Below are 11,537 nucleotides of genomic sequence, written 5' to 3'. Positions count from 1 at the left end.
GCACACTAAGGAACACCTCTGGTTAAGAGGCCCCAGCACAGCTGAGCCTGAGGAGCCGTCTTTTTATAGTGTTCATGGCATGCATTCTCAGCTGCTGCACGTTAGCACCGCTGCACGGCCTGCCCTGACGGCAGCTGGGGCTGGGCCCTGAGCCCAGCTTGTCTGCAGAGATGGGCCGGAGCCCTGCAGGAGCCCCGCTGCTGGGACAGGCCGCGGAGGGACAGAGGGTGTGACAGGAGATGGCGTAGGGGCTCTCTTCTTCACCTGAGGGGCATGTGCTCCCCGCAGGCACACGTGCTCACAACGCTGGCCTATGTGTACACGCATCTAGCCTCATATGCCCACCCTGCCTGGATGTGCAAAGCCTCAAAGCTCAATGGAAGTACAGCTCCACTGAAATTAGAGGGCAGAAGTGTTCAGCACAGGCTGGCAAGGATGTTCTGATCAACAATAAAACCTCCCTGGGTTCTTCAAAACATTTTCTGGAGGAAGATATCACCGTCTCTGCCTTTCTGCCTTCCCTCTGCACAAACACGTGCATAACTTTTTGGTAACTTTGCTATAAAAACTCCGCCATCCCTCCCCGGGCAGTCTAGACTCCGCAGAGCTGGAATGTGCTGTATTGATCTGTCAGGCCATTAGATCCGGCCGCTAGATTCACACACACTCTTCAGAGATTAGCCAAATCTCCCTGCAAACTGCTGATAGGCAATTTCACAGACCCAGCTGTCCAAAGATAACAAGAAAAGTTCGGAAAACAGAGTTTAGGTAACTGATCTGTGGCTGCTGAGGGCTCGTAAAGCTTTCAAAACAGGCTGTGAGTGAAGGCGATTGGTGAGGAGCAGAGGCTACCCAGACCTCTCAGGATACCATCCTTACACCTATCCTGTTGCCTGTGTGTCACTCACGGCAGTAACACGGTATTATTTGCTTGACCTTTGTTCTTCGGCTGAAGACTGGGCGTAAGCAGGGCAGGAACTGCCCCATTCCTGTCCCTCCGTGTGAAATTGCTGGGCAAAGATGCCTGAGGAGCTGCCGTGCTGAGCAAAGTAACTTCTCTTCCTGCAGCAAACGCTGGAGGCTGGATATTGGGGAATGACTGACACTTCCAGCAGCTCTCCAGGATCTCTGGGGATCCCTGGAAGCAGAAGCGTGCCGAGCCACGTGCTCCTCCAGGAAATGGCCCAGGTCACGGTCTGTGAGAGAAGCATTGTCCTCTGCGATGGCCTGTGCTCTCAGCTGCAGTTCGGAAACCGTCAGACCTGAGTGCTGATGGGGAAACAGATGCCTCTCCCCATTTATATATGAGTTCATGGTCCCTTTGGGATATCCATATAGGAATCTCTGAGCAACACGTGCATCCAGAGACAGACTGGCCAAGCAGAGCTCTGAGCAGGACCTCCTGAAGATGGCAAGGAGCAGCAGCACCCTGTGAGCTCTGCCAGGCCAGGATGACCGTGGGGCCATGCACGGGACCAGTGGGCTGTGCTGAAGCTTGCCTGTGCTACAGCACAAAGGTACCACCACAGGTCCTGCACACACGTGGAGTTTATGTATGGACGACAAGTTATTCCCACCAATATGGATCTCAGTGATACCGATGAGTTTCTGCACGGGTTTTGCAGCTGGCTTGGAGCCCGTGCTGCCAGGGATGGGAGTGCCTGAGCCACCTAATTTCAGTCCAGCTGGGAATGTGCACACAAAACGCAGTGGTGCCTTTGCACTGCGGTTCGGACATGCCCTCTGCATGCCTGGGGGCTGTGGTGCCCGTGCTGCTAATTTCTCCTCCAGGGTCAAGTGGGTAGCGAGCAGCCTTGCTTACGACACAGCCTCGTGGATCCGAAGAATTTGCCAAGCCTAAGCTGAAGGCAGGGTTACATAGCTCCATGGCCCCTTTTATTCTCCAGGGAAGCCGGTTTGCCTCTGACTGTCATTGCTCCTGGAAAGCTGCCAAAATGTATTTCTTGGCAAGGCTTGGATCTTCCCACCAAAAGGTCGTTATCTTTTCGTAAGAATAAAGGGAGCTGCAAAGCCCCTCAGTTCCTTGGCAAAACAAACCGGCCTGCCTCAGAGTCTGATTCATCCTAAGGCCAGAATAGGAGGCAATGAGAAATACAGGAAAGACTTTTTTCCCCAACTTGTAGCAAAATTTGGCTTCTAGATCTCTTTCCCCTACCAACACAAACTCTGTGAAGTGGCTGAAGCTAAGGAGAAGGCTGTCTGAGTGGTGGGTCAGCCTCTGCGTTGTCCTGTTCTCTGTATATTGTTCGTGCTCCCGGGGTCACGCTGACCTCTGCAATTGCCCCTTTATGCCAGATGGGGAGGTTCCCCTGGATGCTGGATTTTTTTCCTGTTCCCTTTGTAATGTGAGGCCTGGACAATTTCCAAGGGTTATCTGGGAGTTTTACAGCAGGGACTGAGGACACTGGGGATGTCTGTGATTGCCACCGATCTCTTCCTGTGGCACACAAGAGCTGTAGGTTTTGTTCTCTGCTATTGGTTTTGAGCTCGTTACCAGGCCCTGGGGAGCATTTTGTGGCCATGGACGGGAGGGTGGATGCTCCGGAGACTTGTCTGAACTGCTGCCTGTGGTTTTGGAGGACTGAGCTTGTCCCTGTCCCCTTCTAACTCCAGCTTTGTTGTCTGGCATGACCCCTGGTGTAATGCAAAACCACAGTGTCTCACCCAGTAATTTCCAGCAGAAGGAACTACTGGCTTTAGCAATGATCCTACAGAACTCCAACATAAGGGCTGCAAGTAAGCACTTCCTTGCACCTTTTGCTCCTTCCCTAATTCATTAAGAGGCCAAGAAGCACAGGGTGATGGAGATCTGTCTCCTTCCCAATGCCTGGAGGATGGAGCAGGAAACCCCAGCCCTCCTGGTCAGGGGGAGAGGGATGGGCTGCACCAAGGGGGCACTGCCGGGGTTTTTCAGTCCAGCTCACCCCGAACGTTGCATGTGGGATCCTGAGCAGGTTATTTACACCATCACTGCATGAACATCTTTTGGGAATGTGTCGGGCCAGGTGCTGAGGCCCGGATTTCCCACCTGCTGGGAGCTCTGCATAGCCACACGGGGCACAGGAGCCTGTGGTAGGTGGTGTACATTTTGCTCCCACCAGTTCAGCTGTACTTCCTCTAGCCCCCTTATTTCTATCCTTCCCCAGGAACTGAGGGCTTAGGAGCAGGGGCAGGGTAATCCCTACCAAGCAGAGACCCAGTGAGTGCTATCTGATGCCTCGCTATTTCCTCCTAGCCTTCCTTTCCTCCTCTGCCCTTTGGTTTCTGCTCCCTGTGAGGAGGCGGAGGCTGTGCAGGCTGCCCATCCCACACAGCTCTTCCCTGCATCTCTCCCGCTTGTGCTGCCAGGATCCAAGCCCTGCCCTTCCAGGGCAGCAGAAGAGCAGGGCAGCAGTGTGCAGTAGCATTTGGGCAGGAAGTGGGAATGACAAAACCCACGGGAATCCAGAGCTGGAGGGCCGCAGCTCTGATCTTAACTCTCCCTAGCAGGTGTCTCTGCAACCTCCTATTTTTAGAGCTGCTTTTTCATTTCCTGTGTTGTTGGAGTTTCAGCCTAGCACTGTCACTGAGAGGTGTGACCACAGGCTGGGCTGCTGCTGAAAATCAGGAGTTGTTCCTGGAGCAGCCATGAAGCTTACCTTTAGCTAGCACCAGCTGCTGACTTGTTGCGGTTGCACCAGCTGAGTCTCGTCCAGCAGCCTGGCTCCAAACCCATGATATGGGGCTGGCAGTGAAAGGCTGCCCATTTCCTTGGGGAGACACCACAGGCCCTCTGTGCCCAGGCACCTGTGGCAAGGTGAAGGGGAACCCAAGGATCAAAACCAGCTGAGTAACATTAGTATAAAAATAGCAGACTGTCCATGAGGGGATGGGATGCTTTGCCCACTGCTGTGTGACTAGAGGATAGGTAAGAATAAGGAGGAAGAATAGAAGAGAAAGGATGAATACTTTATTAATATTGTTGTTTTTCTAGATTTTTCCCTCAGATATCTTTGTGTGACTCTGGCTGAATTAGGTGGGAGAAGCAGTTGTGGTTTTGGGAGCAAAATTTGCGTCATTAGGCATTGTCTGAAATAGCCCAGCAAAGTAAAGGCAGGTAAAAACTTACTGTTGTCCAGATAAATAATAAAAAGCCCAGCTCCTTGAGGATAGATATGTACTTATACAGAGGATGAGGCCTTATTCTGCAGAAATAAGTTCTGTTCCCACTTAGCCCAAAGGTATTTGGGAATCAGTGTGCTTATTCCACAAATTTGCTTTTGTGAGAACAGATAGTTTCTCTATCTGTCCTTTCAAGGAAGGCGTTGGAGCTGTGCATCAGGTCTCCTCTCCCTCTTGGTGGTCCCTGTTACCTCCGTTGGGGCTGGAGATGGCAGTGCCACTGACACAGACTGAGAACCAAAGACATACTATCTTGTTTGCACAGTTTTGGTCAGGCATGATTTGTGGAAAACTGTATCCTGGGCCTTACTGGACCAGACAGTGAGAAAGGGTGAGACAAGACACTTTAGAGATGAGAGTTTCGCCCCCTGCCACAACCCTGTTGCTCTCACAGGCACAGGGATGCTTCATGAGCCTTACACCTCTACTCCTACACCAGAAAAAAGGGCAGCGAGCCACGTAACCTGACATACCTGCTTCCCCTCATTCCATTTAGACTCTTGTCTCTGTGTGTGGCCACTGATGATTGAGAAACTGTGGTGCTCATTCCCTTTGCAGGCATCTCCATTGCCTCTTAGAGGACGACTGCCTGGCAAAAGCCCTCCAGAAAGTGGAGATGCCAAAACAGAGACATGCATACTTGCTTTGCCAAGGTGCAGATGGCAGCCTGGTGCCACACAGTACTTTTGCTGATTCTCTTTCTGGAGTGGTTGCAGATGGTGGAAAACAAAAGGATGCTCTCCTTGGGGAACTGCCTACAGACATCCCACACAGAAACCCTTGGGAAGTGGAGTGGGAGGCAGGATGCTGTGTAATCAACCCTTGATACCACCCTGTGGTGCACCTAGACACAAGCACAGGATGTGTCCTCGGGTTAATTCAACAAAAAGACCATTGTGGGCTCACATATGATCCACATCAAATCCTGGACAGCTGGCGGGGCACAGATCTGGGATTAATAACTGTGGATCCCCCGCACTGGAAAGGTGCATAGTAGTGGTAGCTCAGGGACCCTGGCAGCTCTGAGGAACTGCTGTGTGATGGCTGCCTTCTCAGTAAGAGGATTAGCTATAATTAAATGATGCTGGCTTTATTAATTAAATGGCTCTGTTCAAATGATCCTTTCACTGCTTTGGGGCAGGGTTTTCAGAAGTGCTCAGCCTTGCCCTAACTGCTCTCGCAAACGGTAGTCAGGGATTGTACCAGCACCTCCAAGGAGACCATAGACCTTCTGAGAACCTGCCTCCAGCCTGAAGCCCTTTGGCTGCCGTGGTGGGACAGACAAGATACTCAATGCCACTTGTGGGGTATTTGCAGCTGTTCAGCTCTCCCTGAACAAAGCACAGTCAGTGTCAGGGCATGGCGAGGCAGGAGAGCCCCAAGAAACAGCAGTGGGGTACGGAGGGCTGGGGATTTCCCCAGGTGGGCTGCTCCCCAGGGAGGCGGTGCTCCGGGAAGGGGGCATGGGAAGGACGCTCCAGCCTTCAGATGTGCCTCATGGAAAGTGTGCTAGGGTGCTGGGGACATGAAAGCTCTCACCATGCTCTCATCCTGTCCCTCTTCTAGCTTGCTTAATCCTCCCCTGCCTTTTCAAATGCCACCTGCCCTCCCAGTTGGAGCACAACTCCTTCCTCACTTCCTCCCTCGAATTGTTCCAGAGCTCTGCCATCCCCCGGTAAAGCGACACTGCACTTTGTCCCAAAGCTGTGGAGAACCTTCCTTCCCTGTCATTTCTTCCACGAGCAAAAGGTCAAAGCTATCACTCGTGCGCCAGGGTGGGAGGGACAGCTGTGGGCTGAGTCACCCCACCAGCGGGGCGCGGGGATGTCCCGCTGAGCCACGATCATCTCGGCAGCCCCGCGACCTCGCGCCTGACACAGCTTTCCCAGAGCAGCTGATATTTAGGCTGAGCTGTGCTTATTTCAGAAAAGAGGATGTGATTTCTGCTCCCTGCATGTATCAGCAAGGGTGATGTTGAAGGAGTGGAGCTTGCTGAGAATTGCTCCTGAGCTGGGAGCGCTCTTACAAAATTACGTCTGAATTATTCTCTGCCCTGCCTGAATTCTTGTGTTTTCAGGGTCGGATCTGGCCTGACAGCCTTCCCGCAGAGGCTATGGAGAAAACAGATCTGCCCTGTTGTTTTTTTTTTTTTTGTTTGTTTGTTTTTTTTGTTTTTTTTTTCAGACTCCCTCACAATGCAGGATCTTGATGAAATTAACAGCTGGCAAACACAGATCGTGGAAAGGAAAGCAGCGCTGGGGTGGCGCGCTGTCATTGTAACCCTTGGAATTCGGGGGGGCTCCTGCAGCTCGACGCTCTTCCAAGGACAGCAGCACAACAAATGTGGTGGTCACCAACAAAAGCTCGTAAAGGAAAGCGAGGGCCAGCAGGGCATGGGGAGGAATCACGGCCCCAGCATGGCCCTTGGTGGCTGGCTGAGTTGTTTGGGAGGCTGTCTTTTGCTAAAGTATTGGGGAATCTTCTGGGAATGGGAGGCAATGCATAACTGTAAATTTATAGCTTTGTGTTTACATATCTGGTCAAAACTTGGAGAGTTTAGATCTCCGGAGCCAAAAAGAAAATATGGGCCAATTTCTAATCCTTTTAATGTTCTGACAGAGATTTCCATCATGCACATAACTAATCCTATGGGGTCACACCCTCTGACAATGTATGTCCTCAGACTTTGGGCTATAACAGCTAAATACACAGCTTTGTTTTTCTTGTTTTGTTGTTTTTCTCCTCTTTTCCTAACAAAGCAAGATTTATGCGACTGCATTTCTCTCCGTGTGTTTGTCTCTCAAATTCACCCCTCTCACCCCCCAAATCTTTGAGCCGGTTAATTAATACAGTCAAAATTTGACATGGGGTGATCATGGGGATCAATAAGGTGAATCTCATGGAAGCTGATGGTTATTCAGCAGGCACTAGTTACATGGTATGCTCAAAACTGGTGCAAAGCTGCAGCATGATTTCAGCATTATCTGTTCAGCTCTGCCTGCTGAGCAGCCCAGAGGTTACTGCAGTGAAAAAGTGTGGCCACAAGGCATCGGTCTGTGGGAGACTGCATTTTGTCAGCACTGCTGCTCACAGAGCAGCTTGCTTTGTCAGCCCCCAGAAAATGTTCCCTCCACAGAGCCATTAGTTTGTTTCCTGACATGTACACAACCCTTGATACCAAAGGGACGTTTGTATGAGTGCCACAATCTTTGTCCTTCGCAGGGTTTATTTAGTCACAAAGACCTGATGCAGATGGCAGATGTGAGGAATGAACAGGGCACCGCTGCAGCTCACTAGTAATTTGAGTTGCTGTTGCTCCGTCATGGATGAGTGCCATTTTGATGTATAGTTTAATTATGATTTTAAATTTGCTTCCCTTCTATGTCATGCCTTGACTTCAGTGAAATTATCCCTGTGTTACACCAGGGACTTGGGCTCAGCATTCAGACCTTTCACTTCAAAATCTCCTCAGTAAAAACCATGTATAAATTCAACTGAGCCCATGGGCTGTGTCCTTGGGTAGTTGCAGCCTACACAGGAGCTGGCGGGAGGCATTTGTTTTCAGAGGAGGGAACATTTAGTGTTCACTACAGGCAGATATAAGTAATAAGTCACAGTAGGCTGAGATCAGAATCAGATCTGCTATCTCTAATAAATACGATTGCCGTTTTATGGGGGGCATTGCACAGTGTTATACCAAGAGCAAGAAACCTGTTACACCTCCAGCACCTCAGATCAGCCACCTGCTGGAACTTGGTCCACAAATTCAGTCTTTCCCTCTTGTGTACGGACTAGCTAGGCATTTCCAGAAGTGTTTCAGGATCGCTAATCTCATGGGGATATGCCCGGGCTGTTGCCAATGGCATTTCTGGTCTGACAGACAACACAAAGTCATACATACAGCACTTAACTGCCTGAAACGCTGAGTGCTCTGCTGTGCATCCCAGCAGCGTCAGGGTTACCGGGTAGCCTGTAATTGTATAAAATTTAGGTTTTCGTAGGAAATGGATAGGAATGGGTAATTGCTCACAGGAGGTGGTCATAATTGCCTTTGCTAACATGTAAGGGCATAAGCTGTTGCCTCTAGCCCCACTTTAAAAGGACAAAGCAAGGAGCAGTTGGCAGGAGGAAGAGGTGGAGCCTGCCAGAGGAATTTCCCATAAAGAAGAGGTGTTTGGTGTTTGACAGGGTAATTGAATGTTTAGAAGAACGGGCTGACATGAAAATACATTTTCCTTTGTGTGACTCAGGAAGGCCAACCTTTCCTTTGTGTGTCTCAGGAAGGCCAGCCTTTGAAGGCAGCAGAACAGGGACGTGCTGTAGCCAAAGCTCTCGTTTGGGTTTGGGGTGCCACCTCTTCCCGAGGGGCTGAGATGCCCGCCCAGTGCTCCCCAGCCCCCCCATCACTGTGTGTCACCCCAGGCCTCTTCTCGTGGCAGGCCTCAGTGCAGAGGTGAGGCTGCTGAGGATGAGGCCGGTTTCATGGCTTTACCTGAAGGCATTTTGACATCAAGGTGCTTTTGTTCCAGAGTAGACCCTGCTTTAATAAACCACAAGCAGTTTGGAAGAGCCTGACATCCCACCCAGGATCAGTTAGGCTTCTCTTGTGTCAGCTACTAATTTTGCAGTCTTTTGTAGACGGGACACGTGCAACCGTGTCTTTCTGGTGTGAACCCTGCTACCTGCCTGAAGGGCTTCATCCCCTCTGTGTTAACAATGGCATGCCCTGTGCAAGCCTGAGCCTTTAACAAACCCAAAGACTTACAAAATCAGAGATAATGCAGCATACTGGTTATCGAATAAGCAGATGGGGCTGGGTCTCAGTGCTCATCTTTCTGCTTTCTATAGCTTGAGGTGGTGTCTGCAAGACTGCCAGCTCTCCCCAGAATCTCTGGGTCACCCAGGACCTGCTTTCTTGAGTACAGAAACAGCTTTAGCGAGGTGGATGCCAAACAATGAGGGATGCCCAAAATGCATGGCTACATTTTGGCTCTGTCCTTGCCTATTATTTTCTGGCTTTGGGGTGCAGAACAGCTGCTGGGTCATTTTCTTCATTTTTATGTTGATGTTGTGTAATTTATACCTAAGATGTCTAGGGCTAAAGGCAGGTGCCTTTTTATATATCCCGATTATAAAATAAAATGAACATTGACGGTCTCTTGCATAGTATGTTCCCTCCCAGCCCATCTCCATCGAGCCCCATCCGACAATATTTGTTTTGGACAGCTCAGTGACTTTGAGCATTGCAGTCCTGCCAAGCAATGGCAGGACACATGGGCTCCAGAGCACCTTGCAATTCAGTGTGCAGCTGCCTTCCTTGTGAGTAGAGCATGGAGTGAAAGAAGCACAAATGAGAGGAGATAGGGAGGTTTGCACACAAGTTTGCAATGGAATGGTTCCAAATCATCGTCTTCCTCCATGCACTGTTCCCTTGGTACCCTCTCATCTCATGCCTTGTGGATTAAGGGATATCACTAAATCCTCTTCCCGACATTTAGATAAGATGTCCCAAATTCATCTCTTTGCAGCAGGTCTTTCAAATATTCCATTACCTCATAGCTCAGGCTAAGAGGTGCGTGGTATTTACACAAAGGGTCCGCTAGCCTTGGTGAGAGGCTATGTCTGCCAACCTGTTTTTGTTTTGAATTTTACGGGGAAGGGAACTGTATTGTCAGCCCATTAATCATCACAAAGTTAATGGCTTTGGACCCAGAGGCCAGCAGCTTAAATTTCTGGGAATAGGATTTACTGCAGACTATCACATGAGGATACTGTGACAATCTGGTTGAGGCATAAGAAGAACAATCCTATTAGCTTGAGTTGTCAATAAGGATCAAAGCTCTTTTCCCTCTTGCAGAAAGGCCTTGGAAGCAAACTGATCACTGCCCAGGTCTATCAGACCATGAAACTAGATTAGCAAACTGGTGCCTTTGTGGCCAAATGATATAGCAGCTGAGAGGCTGAAGTAAATGTAGGAGGAGAGGGGGAAGAAGGGGAGGTTATGGAAATTTCTTGCAAATAACTCACTTTATAGAATATAATTAGGGAAGACTGAAGATACAGCAGCACTACCATCTGAAAGCAAACTATCTCTACTGTAGCAAAGAACACATTCAGTGTCATGGTGAGGAAAGCCACATCATGGATGAATGGTAGCTGAAAATTTCTCTTCACAGCTACAGGCTTGTGTATGGTGCTGGGGCACTTTCTTTTCCTGTACTATCTATGGGCATGCAAGGAGCAGAATGTGAACCTTTTCCTGCCAGGTGTGTGCTATGCACACTCAGGAACAGCTGGCTTTTTATTGGAATTTATGAACTCTGTTGAAACAGAGCAAGGAGAGGTGAAAGAATAGTGCTTGATGGGTTATATGGTTATATGGTGCCAGCCACATTGATAAGATGGGTCTGCAGTGGTCAGAATTATTCTGAGGGTTACAGAAACAGGGCTTTCTGGTACAAGGTGTTGTGCAGGCAAAAGAAACCATGGGTTCTGTGCTAGCAGATGTTTAATCCTGCATGCCCTCAAGAATACTTCAGGGTGGTGGCTGGCTGGTGGTTTATATGGAATAAATGAGGACCTGCATCCCCTTGGAGAGGGACAGGTAGCTAGCAGTCAGCTCTCCTGCTCTGAATTAACACTAAATCATAGAAAAGCCCAAGACAAAAGTTAATATGTGGCATATTAAATGTATTGTGAGGAGTCAGAGCCCAGTGCGTCCTCTCGGATAAAAAGGCTGGGGCAGGCTGTCCTGCTGGCTCCTCTCCTACCTGGACTGCACTTTGCTGCAGGTCATAGGCTCAGCAAGGAGGGCAAGGACTGAACAGACCCAGCCAGCTCCCCTTTGGTCTCTCTGTGGATCAGGCTGGGTCTAGAAATGTGGCCTAGTTAATGAGATAACATAGCTAAGTAACACAAATGACATTTTTTGCTAATTAAGTTGACAGGTTGTATTTGGGTAGCTATGTATGATTAGCCAAGTAATATGAAACCCATTTGTTGGGTGGATGCTCTAAAGTTGAAATTGACCTTGCCAAGCTTGTACTGGTGTGCAGGATATTCCTGGTGAATATGAGCAAATGGTTTGCATGGTGTCTGTATACAGCACGGTCACAAGAGCTCCGTAGTCATGCTAGGCAGAATTTTGTCCTGTGCTCCTTACTGCTCCTTCTCATGAATTTACCATAAGCTGCAGATTTTATTTATTTTTTTTTTGTTTTTGGACAAAAAAAATCTGCTCTTCTTCTGTTCTTCTTCTTCCAAATACCCTGTCTTTGTATTAAACTGTACAGAGTGTACAGCTGGGTGAAAAGTCTTCAGCAGTTTTAGGCCCTTGAATCGACCTAGCAGTATGA

At 49.3% G+C, this 11,537-nt stretch overlaps 1 long non-coding RNA gene across 1 annotated transcript; it reads left to right on the top strand.

Annotated features, from left to right (window-relative positions):
* The first annotated feature begins 3,738 nt into the window (after positions 1-3,738).
* LOC137852994 (uncharacterized) lies at positions 3,739-5,410 on the top strand. The gene is made up of 2 exons (XR_011094138.1): positions 3,739-3,928; positions 3,995-5,410. It is a non-coding gene; the product is annotated as an uncharacterized lncRNA (long non-coding RNA).
* Positions 5,411-11,537: the final 6,127 nt, after the last annotated feature.

This window comes from Anas acuta, chromosome 3, assembly GCF_963932015.1.
Source record: "Anas acuta chromosome 3, bAnaAcu1.1, whole genome shotgun sequence".
NCBI lineage: Eukaryota > Metazoa > Chordata > Aves > Anseriformes > Anatidae > Anas > Anas acuta.
The sequence above is the reverse complement of the archived record's forward strand: the minus strand, read 5'-3'. Positions and strand labels throughout refer to the sequence as shown.